This window comes from Odontesthes bonariensis, chromosome 18, assembly GCF_027942865.1.
Source record: "Odontesthes bonariensis isolate fOdoBon6 chromosome 18, fOdoBon6.hap1, whole genome shotgun sequence".
In the NCBI taxonomy this organism is placed as follows: Eukaryota; Metazoa; Chordata; class Actinopteri; order Atheriniformes; family Atherinopsidae; genus Odontesthes; species Odontesthes bonariensis.
In genome coordinates, this window is record NC_134523.1 from 23,061,391 (window position 1) to 23,086,234 (window position 24,844).

A 24,844-nucleotide genomic window follows, 5' to 3' on the forward strand; every position below is an offset into this window, starting at 1 on the left:
TTGATCTCTTCCCATCTCCTTCATTGCTATATTTTCTATTTTCCAACCTCCACGCTCCTTCAATACATCCAGTATCTACTATCATTCTCTCTTTCTCCTCCTTTTCTCTTGCTCCTCCCCTAAACCAGCCTCTATCTTTCTTGATCTGACAATGCAGGCGTATGGTCCACTTAGTTTTCTCTCCACAATGCTGACACTAGCATGAGCCCAGAATCTGATATGCTGAAGGAGAGCCAGCGAGAATGCATTCGTATGTGTGTGCATGTGCGTGAGGGGGTGGAGCGTTAGCAACAAGAAGGAGTCATGTCCAAGCTTGATGAAACACAACTAGGGACGAATGCAGGTCCATTCATCTTTTTATTCTCTGGTTTCCATTCACAGAAGATGATAAAAAGGAGGGGATAAAAACCCTGCACATATGAACCGTGAGCAGCAGGCTACAGAGGATTAAGGAACAAATGTAAGAGGAATGAAGAGAGGGATGCGGGGCAAACACTGATAGAACTAAGGTGAACCAGTTTATGTCACTTGTTCATAAGCTAGCACTATCAAGGGACATTTGATCGCTGCTATTTACAATAAGAGCAGCTAATGCACTGGCAATATGCAGCTGTAGTGCATTTCTGTGTGTGCCAGAAGCAAAAAAAAAAAAAAGAAAAGGGGAACCATATGCATTGGAAACTGACACGTGGAGCTCTCAATCAAGAGATAACATGTGATAAATTGGGCTTAAGAAGACAGTGAAGGCACAAAGTAAAGGATGGAATAAACCAAAAAACAAAAGTTGAGAGGAAAAAAAGAACTAAAGGACAAAAGGAGAGAAAATAAATTAAACAAATTAGTAAAGATCCAACTGTATACATTTCCTGCCCACCTCTAACCAGCCTACAAATATTAATATTATATATATATAAAATATATAAATATTCGCAGCAGGGACAGAAACCAAAGAGCAATGGAAGGGACTGAGTGACAAGTAAAAACAATGGAGTCACAAATGAAATCAAGGAACAAGTGGACCCCCTGTAGATTAAGAAATTATGCAAATTGTTCCTGGATCTCTTTTTCTATATGGTTATTTATTTTTCTAGTTGAGCTCTAACACATGTCTGATGATGCAGGAGCAGAACTAGATTCATTCACAATGAAGGACACGAAAAGCACAATCTAGTCCAACACAAGTCTTCAGCCTTGTTCTCTGTGTGCAGAAAATTCTCTCGATGATATTATTGATAATGGTTTAGACTCTGAAACATTATTTCTAAAACGCAAAACTCTTTGTCGACAGTCTTAGAGAGCAATTGACATGTCCCCATTTAAGATACTCTCTAGAAGGTCTATATGGGTTTAAAATAAATATCTTTCCTGGAATTTAGCTTGTAGAGAAGAGGAATAGTGTACAGAAGTGATGAGGAAAGAAAGGGTATAAAAGCAAACAAATATGAAAAGGAAGAAGAAAGAAAGGATGAGACTCCCAAAAGGATGATGGGAGATGATGGGATGGAAGGAAAAATTAAGTGGTATAATCAGAGACAGATAAGGGGTCATGAAAGACAACCAAACGAGTCAAGAGTGTACATGAAAAAAATCCACTACGATGAAACAGAATGAAGTGGAAAGAGAGAAAGAAAGAAGCGAGTAGGGAAGGAAAAGAAGAATCCATAGGGAAGAAATGTACTGAGGCATAAATAGCAAAAACAGATACAGGATCAGCAAAAAAAAAAAAAAAAGTGGACACATGATGGGACACAGGATGAGGAGGAAAAATGGATGAAGAAAGGAAATAATTGGGGAAAAGTGGAGAAGAAATGAAGCAGGGGAGGGAGAATAAAAGGAAATCAAGAACAAAACCGCAAAGCAACAAAGGGAACTAGAATAAAGTAAGCCGTCTGCTGAAAAATGATCCAAAATGGCTGAACTCGATTAGCCTGTCGAAGCCCTTCAATGAATATGATGTTACCAACACACACTGACTCTCACTCACACACATGAAAGAAAGAGTATGTTTCAACACCACTTGGGGATTATGTGAATGAAATGAAGTATTCAGTCGGCTTAGTGTCACAATTAAACTTGTGTGATTGTAGCAAAGAAACAGAGACAAAGAGACTGAGGGCAAGAAAGGAAGGATGACAGTACAAAGAGAAAAAAAAAAAAGAAGCCGAGCGGCAGCTTTCAGTTGGACTTTCTGTGTTTGGCTCTGCCTCGCGACCACTGAGCTGTGATGGATTGTGGGAAGTGATGACACATAACAACTTCTACTGCAGCATTCGAACACAGAGACACAGCAGACCAGGTGGCAGGTTTTACAGAGGCACCGCTGCTCACTAAGTGGTTCTTCGGATTCCTGTTGTCCTTTCATTTGCCTCTAATCTGTCTCTTTCATCACTCCCTTTCTTCCTCTTGTCATTCGGGTTTCTTGCTCTTTCCTTCCTCATGTCACAGGTGGGTGACAACAGACACCATCTTCCAAACAGCTGTAGCTAACAAGCTACCAGATGCTGTTAAAACCCTGTTGGCGTCGTAGTTTTCTTCAACAAATTTTATAAACTGTTCAGACAGTCAACTCAAAATGCTCAGAGGCCTCATGACAAGTCATGGCGAGTCATGAAAGGATAACTATAGATTAGATCCAAATGGGTTTTATCTTCATGGCTTTTGTCCTCATTTCTGTCAGGTGTAATAACACTGTCATAACAATGGTAAAAAAAAAAAATACCAACATCTGCTAACAGTTTTTAAACTAGTATCAGAGAGTTGTGATTATCAGAAATTAACAGGAATTTGATTTAATCAGTGTTAAAAATAAATCCAGAAGTTGTGGAATCCAAGCGCCACCACGCAGTGACGTCATCACATGAAAATGAGTTGAAGTAATTTAAGACCTTCACTTTCAACATTTCGCTCATTTACAGCATCCCTTTATCTCTTTAACTTTAACTTTTAAGCTGTATCCTTTCGGAATCTAAAACAATGCCTAAAGGGTTAAAAGAAAAAACAGTTTAAACATTAGCAATTTTTGAACGCTTTGATGTTCTAAGTAAAGCGCTTTGAATGCCGTTGTTGTTGAACTGTGTGCTTTGTAAATACATTTGCTTTGCCTTGCCTTACCTTTGGTGTAAAAACTGAATTACAGATAATTACATTCCTCAACAGGTGCATTGTCATGACACATTAGAGAAAGAGAAAGTGGATAATGAATTATATTGTCCACAAAAGAAGGAGGAGGGTGTTTTTCTCCTCGGCAACATTTGACAGTGCATGTTTGTACAGTTATTGCCAGCTGGCGGCTTTATTGTATTTCGTATTGTTTTATTGTGCATTTACAAAACACCTTTGCTGGTGCCGACAGTTATTGTTCCTTTGTAACGTTGGTGATTCAAAAGGCATTTAGTTTTAGCAAAGAAACACTATGATGATAAAAATGATTATGATCTGTCATCGGGTAATGTAAGCAGAATAGAAAAATGATTAAATGCATTAATTGTGTATAACACTGAAAACTTTACCCAGCTATAGTTGCCTTGTAAGAGTGTCAAGAAGTGGGGCCACAGAGAAAGAGACACAATTCTCCAGGTTCTCCATTTATCTCCATTATCCTCCATAATTTCACATCATGCTGCATTCACTGGAAAGTTGGAACTCTTATTATCTTAGTTATCATCAGCAGTTATATAGAGAAAAAAAATAGCTTACTGCACCATGATTCATTTTCCCAATGCTTTATTGAATCAAAGATAACAAATTTACTTGATAAGCTACTTTTTCTACCCGACTTAAAACCCGGAAGTGAGGGTCAATAAAGATTAGCTGAGATTCCGACTACGAAATCCGACTTCTAGCTTGTGTTTTCTTTGATTTTTCCCAGCCACATGTTTGAAATGGTAAACTCCCTTATGTTAGCATTAAAAGATACGTACAAGCACAGTATATAGCTGCTGAGTGCAGGGAACCCACTATTGAATAAAACAAACTTGGAAATATTTGTGAAACATTCGTGAAACATTCGTGAAACATTGTGAGCAGCTGCAGGGTGCACATTTGAGAAATATGGAACCATATTTATTACGCAATGCAAAAATAGGCAACAATGCATGAATCTATGAGGACAAAATGTTTTCAGGATACCCAAAATAATCAATGAAATCGAAATAAAGAATAAAAGTCTTTGGAGTAATTCCAGACCTGCTCATTTTCTTCTTGGAAGGTAATTCAGCTAACCAATCTAAGTGCAGTATGTGGCTCGATAGTGGGTGGGTGGCATTTTGGACGGTCGCTGTCTCCAAGCTGACCCCCTGTTGTCCATTTTTTTCTACACAGCTTGCATGGCATAGCTAGGGTTGGAGTGGGTCTATAAACTGTCAGTCATGTTCAAAGCAGTTGTATTTGTACAGCTGGCCTTTGTGTTTTGCCTTTCAAATAAATTTGGCTAATCTTGTGTACAACCTCTCGGTGTACGACTGCCTGTGTCCCTTGCTAATTTATTTCTGGCTGTAAGCAGCTGACAGAGTAAAATACTGTAATAAACATGAATCATGCACAGACAGACAACATCTCCACAGAAGCTGTTGGTGTCCATCACATCTGTGAACTCTTACAGGTGGTGTGTTGCACACATATTTCCATTACAGTTTGCAGTTGTTTTTCTAGCACGTTCTCAGTTTAATCACTACAGAGCAGTTTGTATAGTTACTATGACCCATAAGTCTACAGGGTCCATGGACACACTGTTAATTTTACACTCTGGTGCAGCAACTTTGCTAAAAACATGAATATTGTAGTTATCATGACTGCAGTGTAGAACAGTCATAATCAAACTGTGGTTTGTGACCCTAAAGCTGTCGGTTTTGGACCAAATTTTTCGATATTGTCTCATAACTGAAAAGTCTTTTTCTCTCATTTGTCAAAAACCACTGGTTGTTTCCATTGTCGCATCCTCCTAAAAACTGAATTTACGCTCTCAGTATGTCAAGCATGAAACTATGGAAGGGAAAGATAATAAATATCAACACTGTCCAGACATAATATTATGACCACCTGCCAAATGCTGAATAGTGTCTCTTCAAAAGAGATGTGCCAAATATATCAATTTCATATATACCAGATATCAATATGCCACCAACAGAGCTCTGACTAATTAGATTATGGCCTGAGAACATCTTCCTTGGACTGTCTGGTACTGGGACAATAGAAGTATATCCGTCAGTTGTCAGATGGGGTCTTTCTTCCCAGAGATGCCATCAGGAGAGATTAAAGGTAAGGTGACTTTATTTATACCTGAAGGTAGATTTGTCCTCTGCTTTTAACCCATCCAGGTTGGCACTTGCTGACACACACATGTACAGGGTCACACACTCAGAGACAGATGCCAACCTGGAGCAGTGGGCAGCCATGAAGCGCCCAGGGGTACAGTGCCTTGCTCAAGGGTACCTCAGCCATGACAAGGAGGTGGACTGACACCCCTCCAGCTATCAGTTCCACCAATCTTTTTTTGAGTGGCGAGAGTGGGAATCAAACCGCCAACCTTCCGGTTATTGGACGACCGACTCTAACCACTGAGCCACGGCCGCCCCTAAAGGTTGGGTAACCACCTCAGACTCTTTTTTTGTGTTCTTTGAGTATTTCCCAAACAGTTTTTGTGGGGCCCACTGCTGTCCTGTGGCTGATACTGTCAGAGAGGGCTGCTGACATACGGAGAAGTTGGCCTGCAGGAACAATCAAAGTATCACACATGTGAATGCCAGGATGCAGGTTTTCCCATCACTGTTGCGTTGTAACAAAAATGAGCAATATTTTACCTGTAAGTGGTTTTAATGTTGTGGTTGATCACAGTATATTCTGCACCAACAGGGCTGTTATACAACCCAGAGAGCTGCAAATATATTTTCCCTTGAGAGACAAGTTTGTTTTCTGTTAGCAAAGAGAAGCACATCTGTTTTTTACTCCAACCATTAAAAGCATTTAAATTAAATATAGCTATAGGATTATATATTGGTCTACTACAATCTCTTGCAATGTGGTTGTGGTGTGTTCCTGTAACTTCATTTCTGCAATTCTCATCAGCTCTGTGCAGTGTGCTGCAAATCAGGTTAGTCAGGAGCATCAACATGGATAATAAAGCTCTGTGCTGCTTCTGAAAGACATCGGTGAATCATACGTATTATCTTGAGTGGCCACAATCATCTCCAGTAAGTGCATCACAACTGGAACATGACCCCGCCAAACTTAGTGAAATCTCGGGGTTAAGTGAGTGCTACATCCTGACAAAACTTCGGAAAAACTGCACACGAAAATAATCACCCAACACTACTACCAGATAATATATTAGCTTTATAGCTATATTTCATGGTTTTGCAATATCACAGATTAGAGCTGCAGCTGAGGAGGAGGCGCAGTCGCCGATCAATTGGGAGATCAGCGGTTCGACTCATGGCTTCCCCGGGCCACATGTCAAAGCCTCTTTGAGTAAAACACTTAACCCCGTGTTACATACCGATGCATTCCTCTGTGTATAAATGTGTAGAATAATGCACTATGTTGCCTGTACGACTATATAAACTAAGATGTGCTGTGTGAGTGAATGGCTGAATGTGGCATGGGGTGTAAAAGCGCTTTAACTGGTACTACATCATTAAAGCTGCAGTCTGCAACTCTTTTTCAACCGTAATGCCTGGAACTGTCCGGGGATTCTGAAAGTAGTACATTAAATACCCCAATACAAAAAAAAAAGAGTTCTCTAGGTCCCCTATATGTCCCGCTAGGTCCCTCCAAAGCCAGCAGGTTTGTTTACAAAATTGCAGACCGGACCGGTAAAAGGTAACCAGTCAGGTTACGAGCTGGGCTCTGCTGCCTGTCAATCACCGATTGTGCACGCGCGATACAAGGTAGGCTCGTCCCCACGCTTATTTATCTAGACTATTGAACTTCATTACGGGCTAGTCTACTTACGGTGTCTTCCATGATCGCAAATGACAGGTGAGTTGATGAATGAGGAGTCGTGTACGCGAATCTGGCGTGCACGTCTACGTGCACGAGTTCTCATGTGTTTTGATGGGGCGGGACAGGAAGTTGAATAACTTTTTATTTTTCGGTTAAAAAATAAGCATTTCTTGCATTTTGCGACTACGGAGGTCACCGTTTTCAACTTCAAGCGTTCTGATAGATCATGTAAACCCTTAAAATGCCAAAAATTAGGACTTTACGTATGACAACAACAAATCCTGCAGACTGCAGCTTTAAAGAAAAAGAAGGATTGTAGTTGTAGAAAACACAGTGGCCAACAAAACTATTCACCCCCCATTGCATGGGCAAACTGATGCAATAGAGGTTTAAAAATGCTGCCGTTGACTGTGGATTCTGTCAAGCTATTGTTTGGAGTTATCCAACTAACATGGCCAGAATAGGGAAGGTTCATGGATATGGTTAGTAAGAAGTTGAACATGTCATTTTACCATATGGACCTCCACAGTCTTCGTCTCCACTGAAAAACATTTTTTTTTTTGCATTAGCACAAACATCCTGGATCACAAGGTGCAGGATCATGACATTCTCAGAGATACTAGCTGTTCATAACCGTCTAATCGAAACTCACTGTCACCCAGTCACAAAATTACTCTAAAATGTTTCAATTTGTCAAGAACAACCAAGAAGAATGACTTGTGCTGGTTTTGCGTGCTTTAAAAAGCTGGAAATCTGCTGCTGCTGCTGCTGTTTCTGTGCATTTACTGTCATGATTGATATGGATCTGGCCACAACTCTCATTGCTGAATTCATCCTGTTGTTTTATTTCAACGTACCCAACATGACTAAAACTAGACTTATCCACATCACCTTTGAAGCAATGCTGCATGGATGACCAGAGACTCACATGATGTCTTGACAGCAGACAGCCTCTACAAAGGGAAGGTGAAAGTGAATATGGAATAAGCCTTGCAGTCTTTGACAGTCTCAGCCACAAAGCAACCATCTTTATCCATCACACAGCGTCCAACTCAACAGTAGATAGCAAGTCTGGATCGAACCAAAACAGTGCGATGGGCTCAGAAACCACATCAGGAAAACGCTGCTCCCTTAGCAGTCAATGCCTCAAAATGGAGGAAGCAGGAGGACACTGCAGTCAGGGTATTTTTTTTTCCCTTTACTACGAGGGGCACAAGGTCACACAAACAAGTCCAAAATGTCAGTCAACACCAAATATAAATTGCTTGCACGGTTGCTGACTGCTCGGGTAGAGTCTCTCTAAAACACCTGAGAAGCTACAGTTTTTTTTTTAAACTAGCCCAAGAGAAAAAGAGGGAAATTGCATCTTAGTTTTAAATTAATTTCAGTTTCATGCTTATTGTGGAAGGAAGAGAACAACATTTGGAGGGATTTGAGCAGAGGAGGAAAGCCTCTACATGCGCTGTGCCAATTGCTTCATGCAACCCATTTTCCCCAGAAAATATGAGTCTTTACAGCCAATGTCACACCATGATGACCATGAGCTCCAACTCCGCTATACAACTCATTTATACTCATATGGGCTGCTGTATAGAAATGGAAGGATGAGCAGTGTTTATGCTACATGATTGGAAATTCAATTCACAAAGGGCTCAAGCAAAGCGTGAAGGCAAACTGTTGAATCAGCCCCACACACTCACACACACACACACACTCACATACATACAACTGGAACTATATCATCATCAGTGGCTGTAGTGTTTGATCTCTCATTGTGCTTTGAGGAATTGTGCTCTTATGTGTGTTTGTGCTGTTGGCTTGAGTGAATGAGGAGGAGGTAGGGAAGGGAGCTTCTCTTAGCTCTGAATCCCAGTTCCCCCCGTCTGTCCTGGGGAGTGATCTTAACGCACTCAGCCTGCTGCTCGCTGGTGCACCAGCTGCTGATGCGCGCACACACAAACACAGAAGACTGATTCTCGATCCGATAGGTCCCCCAAAGCTAATATTACTGAAGGGAGGGAGGTTTGGGGAGATGGGGGGGGGGGAGATGCGAGTCCCATCAGTGCGGTCAAGACAGCAGCTGGAAAGCCATAACTCACATATGGTAGCTATGCGCAACAACCGGCTGGGTAAAGGCTGAATGCAAATGCCTGTACGTTGAGATGGCAGGCGCGCGAGGAGGCATATATGCGGGTTTTCAGAAATGTCACCTCTGAATCACAGCTGCTTGCATCTGTCCGTCACTGACAGTAACTTATACTCTGACTTTATTCGTGTGGGGAGGAAGACAAGGGAGGGAAAGAGTGATGTATACGTGTGTGTGTGTGCGCGTCTGGGTGAAAGACGGCCAAACACGAGCATACTGGCGTGCATGCGCATCAATGACAGAGGGGTCAAAGCCTCGCACACCGGCCGGCTGTGTCCTGTCCATGACAGCGCAAGCAGGTGGAGAGTTTGCACAACAAGCCCTGGAGAAATGCAGCAGCATCCCACATTCAACAGCCGGTATGTGAAGGGCAAAGCTGGAGACAGTTTGTCTGAGACATGGCGCAACATTTTCACCTTCAGCGTAAAAAAAAACAAGAGGAGCAAAAGGAGAGAGCAGAGGTTCCACAGAAGACACGAGAAGAATTTACTCACTGTTTTCAGGAGCCCCACACTCTTCCTCTTCTTCTCTTTTTGCTCTCCGGTTCTTCTCTCCGTGCACCACAATCCATCCGTCCATCCCTCCGCTGGACATTTCCTGCGGCATACAACCTGATCGATTCTAATGTTGCGGGATAATGTCCTCGGGATGAAACGAAAACATATTACCCCCAAGAGAAAAGAAGAAACGGACAGGGAATGACGCGCACAAGAGCCACACGCACAGTTTCGACCTTTCTGCACTTGGCGAGGCTACATGTTGCTGACTGTTACCTCTCTGTCCTCTCACTCACTCTCTCCTCTCCCGTGATTTTGTTAAAATTCAGTATGTATGCTCCGTCACCTAGCAACGTCTCTCTCCCTCCCTCTCTCTCTTCTTCCCTCCCTTCATCTCCTTCTCCTCATCACTTCCTCACGACACGTGTTGAATGCTAAACTAAGTTGCCCAGTGTGGGATGATTTTCCTTCTATCTTTATCTAACTATATTTCTCCCCTTTTGATTCTTGATGTCATTTCATCCCTCTCACCCTTTCTTTTCTTTTCTTTCACCCCAACCTTTTTCCATCTTTCTCCAGTAGGATACCCCTCCATCCTCCTAATTATCTTTCTCATATCCTATTTCACCCAAATGAAAGGCTTGGTTTTTTTTTTTTCTTCCTTTTTCTTAATGAGCAGTTATTGTAAAGGGAGTGATAGCTCATTAGCCTACAACAAAAGAGTAACCTACAATACTCAATATGTTGCATAATTACAGTATATGATTAAATATGTACTCATTAGTGTACCACGTGCAATTAAAAGAAAGAAACGTGCACTTTTAGCAACCCACTTCTTTATTTGAATGTTCTTCTATATTTCCATTTGAACTTTTTAATGTTTTTAACTTCACATCATATGTGTTGCATGCAAAACAACCCAGCTGCGTATAGGCTAAATAATTCACATTTGTCAAACTTTTGGCAAAAGTTCTGCTCATAGTTACACCACACTTACATTAAAGAAGTAACAGACACCACCTGCCTAACATTGTGCAGCTAAAACCACTCTGGCCCTTAGGGGCATGGACAGGGGACATCTGGGATGGTGTTTCACTGGTTTTCATTGTGAAGCCTAAGCAGCTTGCTCTGGTGTACTACAGATGCTTAGTCAGATTGTCAGCTGATTCTGGATTTTTTTTACAAGGAGACATTCTTTTTTTCCCCTACCACAAGTTGACACAACTTCCTAAAGTTTAATTTAAACGCGTCTGACATGCTTTGGTCAAAACACCACATAAGTACAACACAGCTGCTCCTTTTTCCACCGTGAATGCACACATCTATTCACACCGACCTGTTTCAGGGCGTGTGGAGAGCCACCCCGCACCTTTCTTGTAGAGTCAGCTTCATTTGAGATCAGTACAACCTGCACACGCAGCAAACCCAGCTCAGACTACCACACACTAAACTGATTGAGACTGGGAATTTCATTCATAAATATTTGCTGCAGTATAGATGTCTGCAGTTCAGCCACTGACAGCTGGTATTGATCATTCTTTTAGGCACAATCTCATTAAATAATTAATTGATGCACTCAGTCATGCACCGAATTGTCCAAGGATGTTAAAACAACCCTACAGAACATAAAGGCCAGCCAGGTAGTTTATACACTAGTCAAATTCACATCACATTCACAGATCAGCTTTATAAATCCTGGGCTTCACTCTCAGGCCAATTTTATTTAACATTAAGAACTGTTATGTGGGCTACTTTTCACTGAGGTTGAGAGTTTATTTTAGTAATACTGCTCATGCTGTTGATGGTGCATTCAGTGACAAATGGGAAATATGCCACTCTAACTTCTGACAGAAAAAGAAATAAAGAACCCCTATTAGAAGGCAGATTTCAGTGGTTTTTTTCCCTCTTTTCTGTCCTCTCAAACCCCAGCTGGTGGAGGCGGATGGCCACCCTTCCTGAGTCTTGCTCTGGTTCTGATGGAGGTTTCTACCTGTTCCTTTCCACAGTCGCCTCAGGCACGCTCAGGACGGGAGATTGGACTGAAGACAAGTTTCGGTGCAATCTGTTGGTTTCCTTAGCTAGGTAATTGTTTTTGAATTGGCTCTATATGAATGAATTGGATTATTTTGAAATGAATTATGATTACAATGAACTGAACTCCAATTGGCTTGAATTGGACTGTATTATTTAAGAGCCTTGAGATGACATTTGTTGTAATTTGACGCTATATAAATAAACAATTGAATTTCCCACAATGGATATAAAATATTCGATAAAGACCTTATAGAGCATTCCGATCTGATCTTTTTCTGAAGTGATCTATATATCTGCTTATGTGAAATCGCATTAATAGTGAAGCAAAAAGCAAATGTAAAAAGAGTTTCAACTTCCCTCTTCTGAGGTGAAGCAAATGCAGCATGATTTGAACCTGAAGTTAGGAGGAGATAAAGATGAGGCTGGATATTTCTACTCTGATCTGGTATGTGATATAAACATTGCTCTGCAGATCTGATGTGTTCACTGGGTGACGTATTCATTCAAACCTAGTGTGCCCCCCCCAAAAGGACTATTCTCATGTTTTGTTTTGTTTTTTTGTTTGTTTTATAATTTTGGGAGTTTTTAGTCCAGATATTTGTTCCAAAACACAGAAAAAAGAGACTTTTTTACAGTATATCCCTTTTAAAAGCATTTTCATTTTTGCTACTGGCACATTGCCCAGATGGGGGAGACAAAAATGTTTAGGTAGGTGGTATGTCTCAAAAACAACAGATGCCACAGCACAAGGTTATGAAGCTTGAAACTTTGTTTAAAAAAAAGAAAAAAAATGACAGACAAGGACAAAACAATAAACTCACCATCATGCAAAGTTTATACTTTTTGCAGTGTAATATTACAGTATGTTTCATATGGCAGTATGGCAGTCATCTAGCTCCCAGCACTGTGATTCACAGGCTACATGTCCACTGATCCCCAAAAGAAAAGGAGCACCATGTCCCTGTAAAATGGAGCGGTAGCACCAAGGGGAGGAATTAGGTTTTGGCCTTAAAGTTTATGCTTAGGAATGTAGTCGTTACATCTTCAGCGCTATGTGTTTACATCTTTGTTCTGCAAACACATCATGAGCAGCAATCTGTCTTCATTTCGTAGTTTTCATGGTGCTCGGGTCCAAGCAGCTTCTCATCATCTCTGCCTCCAAACGGGAAGATGTGTGGACTACTGTAGTGTACTGTCAGTAGTTTGTTTTTATTTAATGGAGCTGTGCATCACCTCAACCTCCAGTCATGTGTCATTAAAAAGATGACACAACTTAAAAAAGAAAAAACACAACACTAAAGGTGTATCTGTGTGTATCTGAGTCACACACACAGATGTATATTTAGATTTGTGCTTCTTTTGACTACTCTGTGCTAAATTTGTAACAATGCCCTTCCTGTTTTGAATGCTAATCTTAAATCAGCATTCAACGCCTGTAAAGATGATTAATGAACTACAATGAAAAACATCCACTTCACATTTTTGCAATTTCTTCTCCCGATTGTGACAGAAAGAAAATAAACGTCTTGGTTTTTGCCGCTGCTTTCCCTCGTGCCCAGAGGGAAGAAGATGATAATTATTGCTTGAGCTTGTTCTTTACAACTTCTGTTCTTTCCTTCTCCCATTTAAAACACATTCACTCCACATTCTCCATCTGAAAACAATGACTGATTTAGCTCTCAACAATCTTAGATTAGGTCAGTCAGCCAAATCTTGAAATCGTTTGCATTTGCTCATTTATTTCTTTCCTCTTTTGTCAAAACTGCTGCACCCCACATGGAATTACTACAAAAGAGTTTCAGAAGAAGATGTTTGCATGCATCACCCTTATCACTTGCATGATCATAGATTGCTCGAAAGCCATTACATTGTAAGATGTGAGTAATTGCCAGTGTTAGAGTTTATTTCAATGATTCTGCAGCATTGTCCAGTTACAGATCTCAGTACTTTTAGCCCGAAAAGGGGGGAAATTAGCTTTTGTAGCTTTATCTGGATTCAAACTCTCACCATTGACTGAACCGCAGAGTGTATGAAATGATTCTGCACATGCTTTTATCTTCCACCAGCCCATAATTGTTAATTGACTTTTATGTGTGTGTGAGAGAGTGAGAGAGAGATAAAAGGCAGAACTAGTAGCATACTTTCTTTTTTTTTTTTTTAACATTTGTTCTTTCCTCAGCTAACTCGATACATGTTGTTTTCTTGGCGTAAATATGAACAGCTGCCTGTTGCTTGACCAGGCAGCTGGCTCAAAAACATTTAAAAATAGGTCCTACTTATATGAAGCTGGCTCAGACAGACAGAAATGTGACCATCTTGGTTCTTGTTGACCCTGCGGTGCTGTTAATGTGAACTGAATGCCAGGAATCAACTTCTGGGCTTAAAAAGCCTGTCTGCCAGAGTACAAATAAACTGGAGAAGAAAATACAGTGAAGGTGGCGTTCAAGTACACAAACTGTTAATAAGACATGATGAGTGAAAGCACACAAATAGTATCTTAACCTGAACACAGTATTTGCTTCAGTGTAAGGCTCAATTTACACAAGCGTACAGGCATCTACTCACTTCACAAGCTAAACATTTATCTTATCTCTTGATCACAACACACCAGAATAGAATACGAGTTTGTAGAAATTTTAATTGCGACACTTCAGCACAATTAATTTGCTACTTTTCATGCTCCACAATAAGACTGTGACCAAAAAAAATGCTCTAAAAGAAGAGTCCTGTGCATTGTTTCTTCTTTTACGGTCGTGGCTCAGTGGTTAGAGTCAGTCCTCCAATAACCGGAAGGTTGGCAGGTTCGATTCCCACTCTCGCCACTCAAAGATTGGTGAACTAACAGCAGGGGGGGCGTCAGTCCACCTCCTTGCCACGGCCAAGGTGTCCTTGAGCAAGGCACTGTACCCCCATGCTCCCCAGGCGCTGTGATTGGCTGCCCACCGCTCCAGTGTGTGGCACCTGTCTCCATGAGTGTGTGACCCTGTGCGTGAGCATGTGTGTTCAACAGGTGCCAACCTGCATGGGTTAAATGTGGAGGAGTATTTTTGTGCATTTCCCTGAATCTACATGACAATGAATCTGAACTTAATTCTTAAAGGGATAGTTCGCCTCTTTTGACATGAAGCTGTATGACATCCCATATTAGCAATATTGTTTATGAAAATTTTCTTACCCCCCGCTGCGTCCTGTGAGCCGAGTTCCAGCCTCGTTTTGGCGTTAACGAAGGTAGTCCGGCTAGTTGGCTGGGGCCCCAAAAATAAAGCGTTTTGGTTCTCAAAACAATATGCGTTCAAAAGCGTAATACATTTGCATCACAAAATCGTTCATCCAGAAAAAGTCAGACCTCACAATCGCTTGGCGCTATTTTCTCTCTACCTTTGTATCACTGCTGTGTAGACCGTGCAGACCGAAGTGCAGACCCAGCAGTCCCCTGCTTCCGAGCAGTAAACACCTTAACAGACGCGGCTGTCGGCAGGTGGCAGCACGCAGTGATATGAAGGGAGAGAGAAAATAGCGCCAAGCGAATGTGAGGTCTGACTTTTTCTGGATGAACCATTTTGTGATGCAAATGTATTACTCTTTTGAACGCATATCGTTTTGAGAAGCAAAACGATTTATTTTTTAAGCCCCAGCCAACTAGCCGGACTACCTTCGTCAACGCCAAAACGAGGCTGGAACTCGGCTCACAGGACGCAGCAGGGGGTAAGAAAATGTTCATAAATGATGTTGCTAACATGGGATGTCATACAGCTTCATGTCAAAAGAGGCGAACTATCCCTTTGACTTAACGTAATATGTTCATAGACCTGGTTGTTCTAAATGAACTTGTGCACTACATGAACAGCTTAGGATGACAACATTATTCAGCTCAACACAGTCACTCTGGGCTCACTGACAGTTACTGCTGATAAGCTGTAACCCAGCAGAATTTCACACCGAAGTTTTAACCCTGACCCTGGCAGCGTGGGATCATTTAAAGTGATCTCATGCACAATGTCAAACAGTGCAGTTTAACTCAAAATGAAAGCTAAAGCGAGCACTATGCTTTCTGTGCCTGTACAGAGTCATTTATCATGAGCGACTGCAAGTACGTTATTGCTGCACAACAGCGGCAAGCATGCAGGAGTCCGGCGTGTCAGCAAATGGTGCCAAGCTTAAAATATGAATGTGCAGTGAGAGATGGCTTAGATGCAGTTTGTGGCAGAGCCTCTTTGATTGCAACATGACAACAAGGCACAGGGACCGAATAAAGTAGCAAACTTCTGTCTAAATCAGATTAGAATGATGGAGTCTGGTTATGCTTGAGCTTCTTGCAAACATCCAAGCTGACTGATGCACTGACGATAACCTGCCAGCATCAGAGTCACAGGCTTTATTGTAAGGTACAAATTTGAGAGTAAATTTGATTACAAATCTTCACTCTCTGGAAACGGTGGACAGAAATATTCAGATCTCTCTGACAGTCCCAGTTATTGTCATACAGTGTGCTGACCAGGCACTCATGGCAGGTGCACAACAGGGCCCGACAGACCACTTCTTTATCAATTATTACTGTGGTATTCAGAAGAAAGCAAATGAGTAATGGTTTAATAATGAGACTTGGATTTTGTATTACAATCATGACTAAATCTATTAAAAAACATTCCTAATCATTTTGCTTGATAAATGTCAATATATCCTAGCCTACATTTTTACCATTAGCAGTCGTTTCAGCTGTATGGCAGAAGCAGTAAAACAGGGCTTAGCTTTCTCAAACACATAGCAGGTTTTTTTTCATAAAAATATGTAATTTAAGTAATTGAGGGGCCCTGTGCCTCTGCAGATTACACATATATGGCTTCTCTCCACACAGCTTTTATTTATTTATCTATTTTTTTTTTTGAGTGCCAGTTTCTTTTTTCAATTATTTCCACTGAGAGGAAAGCGAGAGAGAGAGAGAGAGAGAGAGAGAGAGAGAGAGAGAGAATGTGTCCTGGTGAAAAAGCACTGAGCAGGGGCTTGGATTCTGCCAGGTGAAAAGAAAAATGTTATTAACACATCCCCTCAGGCTACAAATCTAGTGTGAGGACTGTGTGTCCACCTTCCACCCCAGTTTCTTCAGTCGGTGCTCCGGGCTTCGCTGATTATGAAAAATTTGAAAACAAAAACTTCATGCATTTTACTGGGGAAATCAAGAGTAGACCTCTCATTACTGAATTTCTAGCAATCTGACAACACTTTGTACCTAATGAGGGGAGGGAAAATTATGTTCCTAAAAAGAGAAGCATACCCCTTTTCTGTTGAAAGTTGCCCCCAAAAAAATAAAGAACAAAATTTGATTCAAGAAATTCTCAAATTTGTCTAAGACTTTTAGTATCTCCTGACTTTTCCTCATTGCCCCATCATGAGGTGGTTTTACAGAAGTGTTGCAACAACTGTAGCATGAAATTGGATATTCTATCCACTAATATTTTATCAGACTTTCCATTCAGGCTTTAGAAAGGCACAACAGCCTGAAAAGTAATAAATTATGTCACCAACTCCATCAACAACAAGCTACATTGCACAACTATTCGTATTGATTATTCTGCAGCTTGTGACACAGTAGGTCATGTAATATCGAAGCAAAGAACAGTGTAGGACGATCGAAACATACAGCTTGAAAACTGTCTTTCAGGCCCTTTTCAGCCATGAAAGAAACTAATTTGTGGTGTGAGAAACATTAGAAACATTGTCCAAGGAAAGAGAAAGAAAATAAATCTATGACATTATGGAGTGTACCTGAGAGGGTTTCACTAGCAACAAAAAACAGGACCTGATGCTCAAGGATCAACTGGACTACTTAACACATGACAATCATAAGGGCTTGAATAAGGGCAACTGGACTTCTGGATTGTCGACCTGCCTGAAAGGGAGAGTTTTGATTAAGATAATTAATATTCAGAGGTGATAATGACCCTAACGACATGCACATTGGTCAGGGGGGGCAGTGACACATGTGACTGATGCTCTCTGCTTATAAGCCGATACTCCCCACCATCTAGTTTTGACCTGAAGAAGCCTTTCGGACGAGAGGGTCCCAAAGATCCAAAAAGAAGTCCAGTCGCCCTCATTCAAGCTCTTATGATTACCTTGACCTATGATCTTATCATATGATAATTTTTAGGAATAAATTTCTGCTTTTATGTCTGATAAACACATTAAAAATACATAACGTACATACTTGGTGATTTATACAAACTGAAAGTTGCACCCTACCTTAATTTGAAAGTGTCAGGTTTGAGTGGTGCGAGGCGTAAAAGGACACGGATGCAGACTTCAAAAAGCAAACTTGATTCATTATTCCAAAAAACAAAGTTTAACACAAAGCGCGGCTGAGCTGGATGACAATAACTAAACTGTGAGAAAACAAAACATTACTATGGCTGAGAAAAAAACAAAGAACTTGACTCGACATGATATACTTTACTTGGCGTGGCATGAAGGATATTGATGGGTAGGATCTGGCAAACACAATGAGGAAACCTGGAAACTAAAAACTGACTGAGTGATAGGTGAGTGAGTGCAGCTGAGGGAAAAAACAGGTAAAGTGAATGAAGGTGATGACAAAGCAACAGAAACTATGGGGAAAACATGGCTAAACTAAATAATGGACCTGGACTAGAAAACTAAAACATGACAAAACTAAAAACTAAACATGAGCTTAAAAACTAAAGACATGACAGAAAACTGAAGCATGGTAAAACTAAGAATTAAACAGGAACTAAAAACATGGCAAAAACCCCATGGATGTGACAGAAAGATGATGACTTCTACGGAGTGCTGAGGTCCATGACAGGCCTGATAATCCCACACACCATTGCATGTTGTGTGCTTATGTCAGATGGTGTGTTTAATCCTCCTGTAGACTTAATCTTTGGGATATTTACATTTTCAGAACTATTGTTGGTTTGCTCTAGTCTTACCTGCAGCAAATCCTTCAGAGGAGCACCAGAAGCTGCCTTTGCCTTATCTTAAGACTTATCCTCCCATCTCTCTGTCTCCTAAGCCCGTATGGTATTTGTAAAAAAAGGGCACCTAAATATGGCTTTCTCGCCACTTGCAATCAACTGCAAATCCACCAGAATCTAAAAGGTGCTGGTCTCAGTAAATGAATCCAAACAGATTTTAATTCAATTTGAGCCAGGCTCATCTGGTAGAAAAATGTTATGACTGACCTTTTCTGATCCTGTTTTGACCTGTGATTAAAGTTAATTAAAAACAGAAATGTTTTAATTCAAATTCTGACATTTCTGTAATTCATTATTTAACGTGTCTGCACAGATTTATTCTGTATATTCTAATGTAGGTGTGGAGTTTATGTATCACTGCATAGCTACAGCTTATCCGCTACATTTCTTGGTTTGAAGACTCTTGTAAAAGAGACTTTCAATCAGTCTCGGCTGTGGCATATCAGCATTGTAGCTTTGAGCATGTGCAGCTATTATCATACCTTCCTTTTCCATGAGAACACAATCCTTTATGTAGATGTTTTACGTATCTTCCACTTTGCTGTGACTGCCCGGCCATAACAGTATTAAAACTAATATAAAACCAGAGGTGTCAAGTAACGAAGTACAAATACTTCGTTACTGTACTTAAGTACACTTTTTAGGTATCTGTACTTTACTCCATTACTTATTTTTCTGCCTACTTCTTACTTCTACTCATTACATTTTCACACAAGTATCTGTACTTTCTATTCCTTACATTTTCAAAACAAACAGCCTCGTTACTCTTGGCTTCAGTTTAATGTTTATGTATTTCACGTCATGTGCGCCATCCACACCTAGTGAGAACGAGTGTAATTGGATGAATCATATAACGCAAACACTCATTGGTTAGGCTATTTGTCAAATTAAATCGTCATTCGTCAGAAGCGAGCAGGTGTTCTACAACTAACTGCAAACGCGAAGCTGCTACGCAAAATGTCCGATTCAGAAAAAGATTCAGAAAAAGATGGCGAAATGTCTGAAAGGTCGGACACAGGCGAGAGCGTATCGGGAGATGGAGACGGAGACCAAAGAGACCTTCCTCATCCTTGGCCCTATCCTTTTTCAAAATAGTCAGGTGCAAAAATGACTCAATGTAATGTGCAATGTAAACTCTGCACACCCAAGACCCACATAATTTTGGCGTTCAAGAACTCTCCCTCCAATTTGAAAAAACATGTAGAGGTAAAATATAAGCTTATTCTTTGTTACCACCGAACTGTGAACTGATAATTGATATATTTTGCTGCAGCTTGGCTAGCATAGGAACATGCCAAGACATGCCCGGTTAGCAGCTAACAATTGTCAAAGGCGTTAGCCTTGCCTCTGATGTTTTCGGAATAACAACTGGCATAGTTATATATTTTTTCAGGCAGTAAGACTTTTTTTTTGTTTTTTTTTGATGAGACTGAATTCCAATAAAGTTTGAGAAAGAACATGCTCCTTGAGTGACTTTGTCTTTGACAGTAATGGTTTTATGATTGTTGTCTTGGGCCACATGTAGAACTAATCAGTTTTCAAATTAAGCTTGCAATTCATATAGTGGCATCAACCTTTTTGTGTGTGGGTTTTAAAAAAAAAATTATTTAAAGGTTACTTTATACTTTTATACTTTAAGTAGGTTTTGGAGCACATACTTTTTCACTTTTACTTAAGTAAAAAGGTCAAGTTGATACTTCAACTTTTACCAAAGTGTTTTTAAACTGCAGTATCTATACTTCTACTTAAGTAACAAATGTGTGTACTTTTGACACCACTGTATAAAACCAAAGCGAATACGTTATTTGAAGAGGCTTATTGGGAGTCACTAGCTGAATCCATACATTTAGGCTTTAAAAGGATACAAAAACAATCCAATTTTGAATAATTTAAGGAGAATATTTGCTAAGATCTTCCTGTCAACACCAATTAAATGTAATACTTACAGTACAAAGTAGAGTAACAGCTGTCTATTTAAGGTCTCAGCTTCCCGTGTTCATGTCAGTACACTCAGTCATCTATTGTTGACATTTAGTTAAAGCATTTGGCAAACTGAACACCTCCAATATTGGGTTGTTAACTTGTAATCTTAAATAAATCTGCACGAAATCAGAAATTTACTTTGGAAGACAAAAGTAGGGATTAATAAACAACATATTTGATTGTTTCATTGAGAGGACAAACCAAGTTTTTGAGGAGCGTCGAAATTTATTGATGCTTTTACATAACCAACCTGGAATTAATATTTACCAGGATGAAGAAGCAAAACATTTTATGGCAAACACAAGAGAAGAAATAATTTAAGCAAGCAGACAGATGACATAACAGCGATAAAAGATTTATTAAATAATCAGGTAAAGTTTGACTTGTGTTGTTCAAGGCTCCATCTACTTTGATTTTATTGATCCTTTGTTTATTTTTTGCCTGTACATCTATTGGAGTTAAATGAAAAGGCCCCTTTTTGCCCCATCCAGCATTTTCCATGACATTTAGGATCTTATCAGTTTGCCCCATGGAGGACTGAAACGAAGTGAGCAAGAAATTTGCATCATAAAAATCCAGATATAGGGCAGCCTGACAGTGAAGAACAACTATATGACACTACTGCCAGCAGTGACAAGATGTCTGAAGGATTTGTTAAATGTCAAATTGGGCAAAAATCTGCCAAGATATAAAAATAAAATGTGGGGGAAAGTTTTCATTGAATGTCCCATAAGTCTGCCATGAATAACCGAGCATTGTGAAAGTATAGGCTGGACACCTGGACATGAGCAGCTGAGAATGAGGCAGTGTCTGCAATGCATTCTCCTCTCTCTGCAGAATAAATCACATCTCAAGGCTGGCTGGGTGCCATTTACTTCCACATATTTACCATTTTCTTGTAGAAACAGGGAGGCCACCTCTGTCCTTTTGATTGGTCAGTTTCACAGGCCAAAGCAGTAGCACCTCATATCGGTTCTGCTGGTTCTTTCATATTAAACGTCTGCTAATTAGGTGAGGAAACTCGGGAAGTGTTTAAGCATGTTGCCTGTGACCCGCTGGATTAAAGTTGTATTTGGGGCGTGTGGCACAAGACCTACGTGGAAAAACACTGAAAATAGAAGCTGATTTCATGGGGCCTTCGTAATTCTACTTTAGCTGTCGCTAACTCTTTTGATAAATGCCCGCTTCCGTGAGTGCCTCCAAAGCACTTGACAGCTTGCTTCTCATTCAGCCCATTCACACATGATGGCTGGCCCAGTGACTGGAGCAATTTCTGGTTCACTTTGATACGCGGGCTATAGGAGGCACCAAACAAGTGATTCATGGATGACTTGCTCTAGATGATGAGTCTCACCTCCACTACAGCGTCAATCAGTTTGTGTTTAGCATGAGTTGTTGTTTCTTTTCCAAGGGAAGCCTCAAAGTCAAGTCTGAATCTAAGTATTAAATATTAACACAATATCAAATCAAAATCAAATCAAATTTATTTATATAGCACATTTCATGTACAAACAATTCAAAGTGCTTTACATAAAATGAAAGCATTGCAGCAGGGAGTGGAAGAAGCATTAAAAATACATAAAAGAATATAAAGAGAAACAAATAAAATCATTTAAATGAATTTAAAAACAAGCAACAGTCTGGATAAGTTAAAAGATACCGTGCAGATTTCATGCATAGACACATGAGAAAAGAAATGTTTTTAATCTCCACTGGCAGTTTGTTCCAATTGTTTGCAGCATAACAGCTAAATGCTGCTTCGTTTTGTCTGGACTCTGGACTGGACCAGCTGACCTGAGTCCTTGGATCTAAGAGCTCTGCTAGGTTTATATTCTCTGAACATATCACAGATGTATTTTGGGCCTAAACCGTTCTGGGATTTGTAAACCATCAGCAGGCTTTTAAAATCTATTCTGTGACTGACTGGAAGCCAGTGTAAAGATTTTAAAACTGCTGTGATGTGTTCAGATCTCTTTGTCCGGGTTAAAACTCTAGCAGCAGCGTTCTGGATGAGCTGCAGATGTTTAATGCTCTTTTTGGGAAGTCCAGTTAAAAGAGCGTTACAGTAATCGAGTCTACTGGAGATGAATGCATGGATGAGTTTCTCCTGGTTTTTTTGGGAGAGGAAACCTTTAATTCTGTTGATGTTTCTGAGATGGTAAAATGCTGCCTTGGTGACAGCTGTGATGTGGCTGCTGAAAGTCAGCTCTGAGTCTATTGGGGCGGTCAGTGGCGTAGTGGGTTAAGCAGCTGCCCCATGTACAGAGGCTACAGTCCTCAATGCAGTGGACCCCGGTTCGATTCCCGCCCTGAGCTGTGTTTTGCTGCGTGTCTTCCCCATCTCTCTGCCCCTGCTTCCTGTCTCTCTCACACTGTCCTATCATTAAAGGCATAAAAAGCCCAAAAAAATTCTTTAAAAAAAAAGATCTGAGTCTATCAATATTCCAAGGTTACCAACTTGGTCAGTGATTGTAAGGTCCCGAGTCTCAAGATATTTACCAACACTGACCCTCTTCTCTTTGCTCCCAAACAGAATGATCTCAGTTTTGTCTTCATTTAATTGTAGAAAATTCTCTCTCATCCAGGTGTTTACTTCCTCCAGACACTGACACAGTACGTCTGCTGGGCTGCAGTCGTCCGGTGACAGAGACACATAAAGTCGTCTGCATAACTGTGATAATTGATGTTAAAGTTCTGCAATATCTGACCCAAAGGGAGCATATACAAGTTAAACAGAAGAGGTCCAAGAATTGACCCCTGGGGGACTCCACAAGTGTTTCTCCCTTATAGACCCACTTTAACTTTTCAAGGACCACTATCTGCGTCAGAATACAATCAGTAGTTGTTAATCATCTTTTCTGTAAAGTTGAAGATGAGGTCCCAAATTTTGCTTGAGAACATGTTGTAAGTGACATCTTTTCTATATAACACTGATGTAAAACTATATGAAACGGATTGACTGAGCTCTTGTTATCTTTTTAATTCCACCATCGACCTACACAAGCACTGACAGCTGTAACCATGTAATAATTTTTTTTATCACCACCACTACTTGTACTATCATCGCCTTTATTTAATAAGAAATAAGTCTCTTTGAGATCGAAGTCCTAGCCAAGACAACAGCATCAGAAATGGACAGAAAATAAATCCTTATCTTATATCAACACAATTGTTTCTGTGAATTAGCAGCTGATTGGCTGTCAGCCACTTCTTAACATCAACTTGGTGTCACGAAGGAGGAAATATGAAAAAAAAAAGTAGGAAATTTAAAGAGTGTGGACTTGCCTGCAGCTAACTATTTTGTAGGACTGTGCAACGATTAAAATTTTTAATCTAATTAATCACCCCTTTGTATGAAGTTTCCATCAAGTACTTTTTAGTAAAAGTTCCCATTCCATATGGCAGAAGCATTGCCCATCAGTTTCCGATGAATACAAAAAAGATGTCATTGATAGAATATGTGTAAATGTTGGGGGGTATAGCTCAGTGGTAGAGCATTTGACTGCAGATCAAGAGGTCCTCAGTTCAAATCTGGGTGCCCCCTAGCCTGGCTGACATGTCCACAATCTCAATGAGATGATGCTCTGGGAACTAGGTGTGCATTTTCTTGTATTTGAGGCGTGGTTTACGAATGCCTTGAGCCGTTTATTGGGCGCTACGAATGTCTATCAAATGGCGTCTGGTTCTTCCCATGCTGCTTTGCGCGAGATTCATAGCCAATTGTATCACTTATACCAGATGACGACAGAAATTCGACGAGGAAGAAGAAGAAAAAAAAGTTAAATAAAAGTAAACTTGCGCTCTAAGCTACTTAAAGTGATGGTTCGGAGTAGATTCACCCTAGGGTCATTTGAACCATGACATCCAGCCAAGTTTTTCCAATATTGGCTGAACATCAGCCGAGTTACTGAGTTATTCTGAATAGCTTAGTACAAGCGCTAATGGACCCTGGCAGTATCTCCAAAATTACCACACTAAAATCACATGCCATGACACCAAACTTCTACAGTAGTACAAATATGGTCTGTACTCACAAAACGATACATTTGGAAGTTTGTACATAGTCCAGGAGTTTATTATTATCAACAAAAGCCTAATAGCTTCTCTGCTGCTAAAGCTGCGTCAACGTCACTTCCTTGATCTGGGAGCTTCAATGTAAGATGAGGGTTGATCTACTACTGTAGACAACAAAGCAAGGCTGCTCAATTTCTCCATTGATAAAATAAATTCACAACTCTACAACATAAAAATTC

The 24,844-nt window shown here is 40.4% G+C and overlaps 1 protein-coding gene and 1 non-coding gene across 2 annotated transcripts in view; one reads left to right on the forward strand and one right to left on the reverse strand.

Moving 5' to 3' along the window:
• Positions 1 to 9,863, reverse strand: part of grin2da (glutamate receptor, ionotropic, N-methyl D-aspartate 2D, a) — a 255,403-nt gene extending 245,540 nt beyond the window's left edge. Inside the window, exon 1 of the mRNA XM_075449709.1 lies at positions 9,580 to 9,863. The gene's annotated coding sequence lies outside the window, so the exon portion shown is untranslated. The remainder of the gene's footprint in view (positions 1 to 9,579) is intronic.
• A 14,200-nt stretch (positions 9,864 to 24,063) lies between these two features.
• Positions 24,064 to 24,135, forward strand: trnac-gca (transfer RNA cysteine (anticodon GCA)). Its single transcript has one exon. It is a non-coding gene; the product is annotated as a tRNA-Cys (tRNA).
• Positions 24,136 to 24,844: the final 709 nt, after the last annotated feature.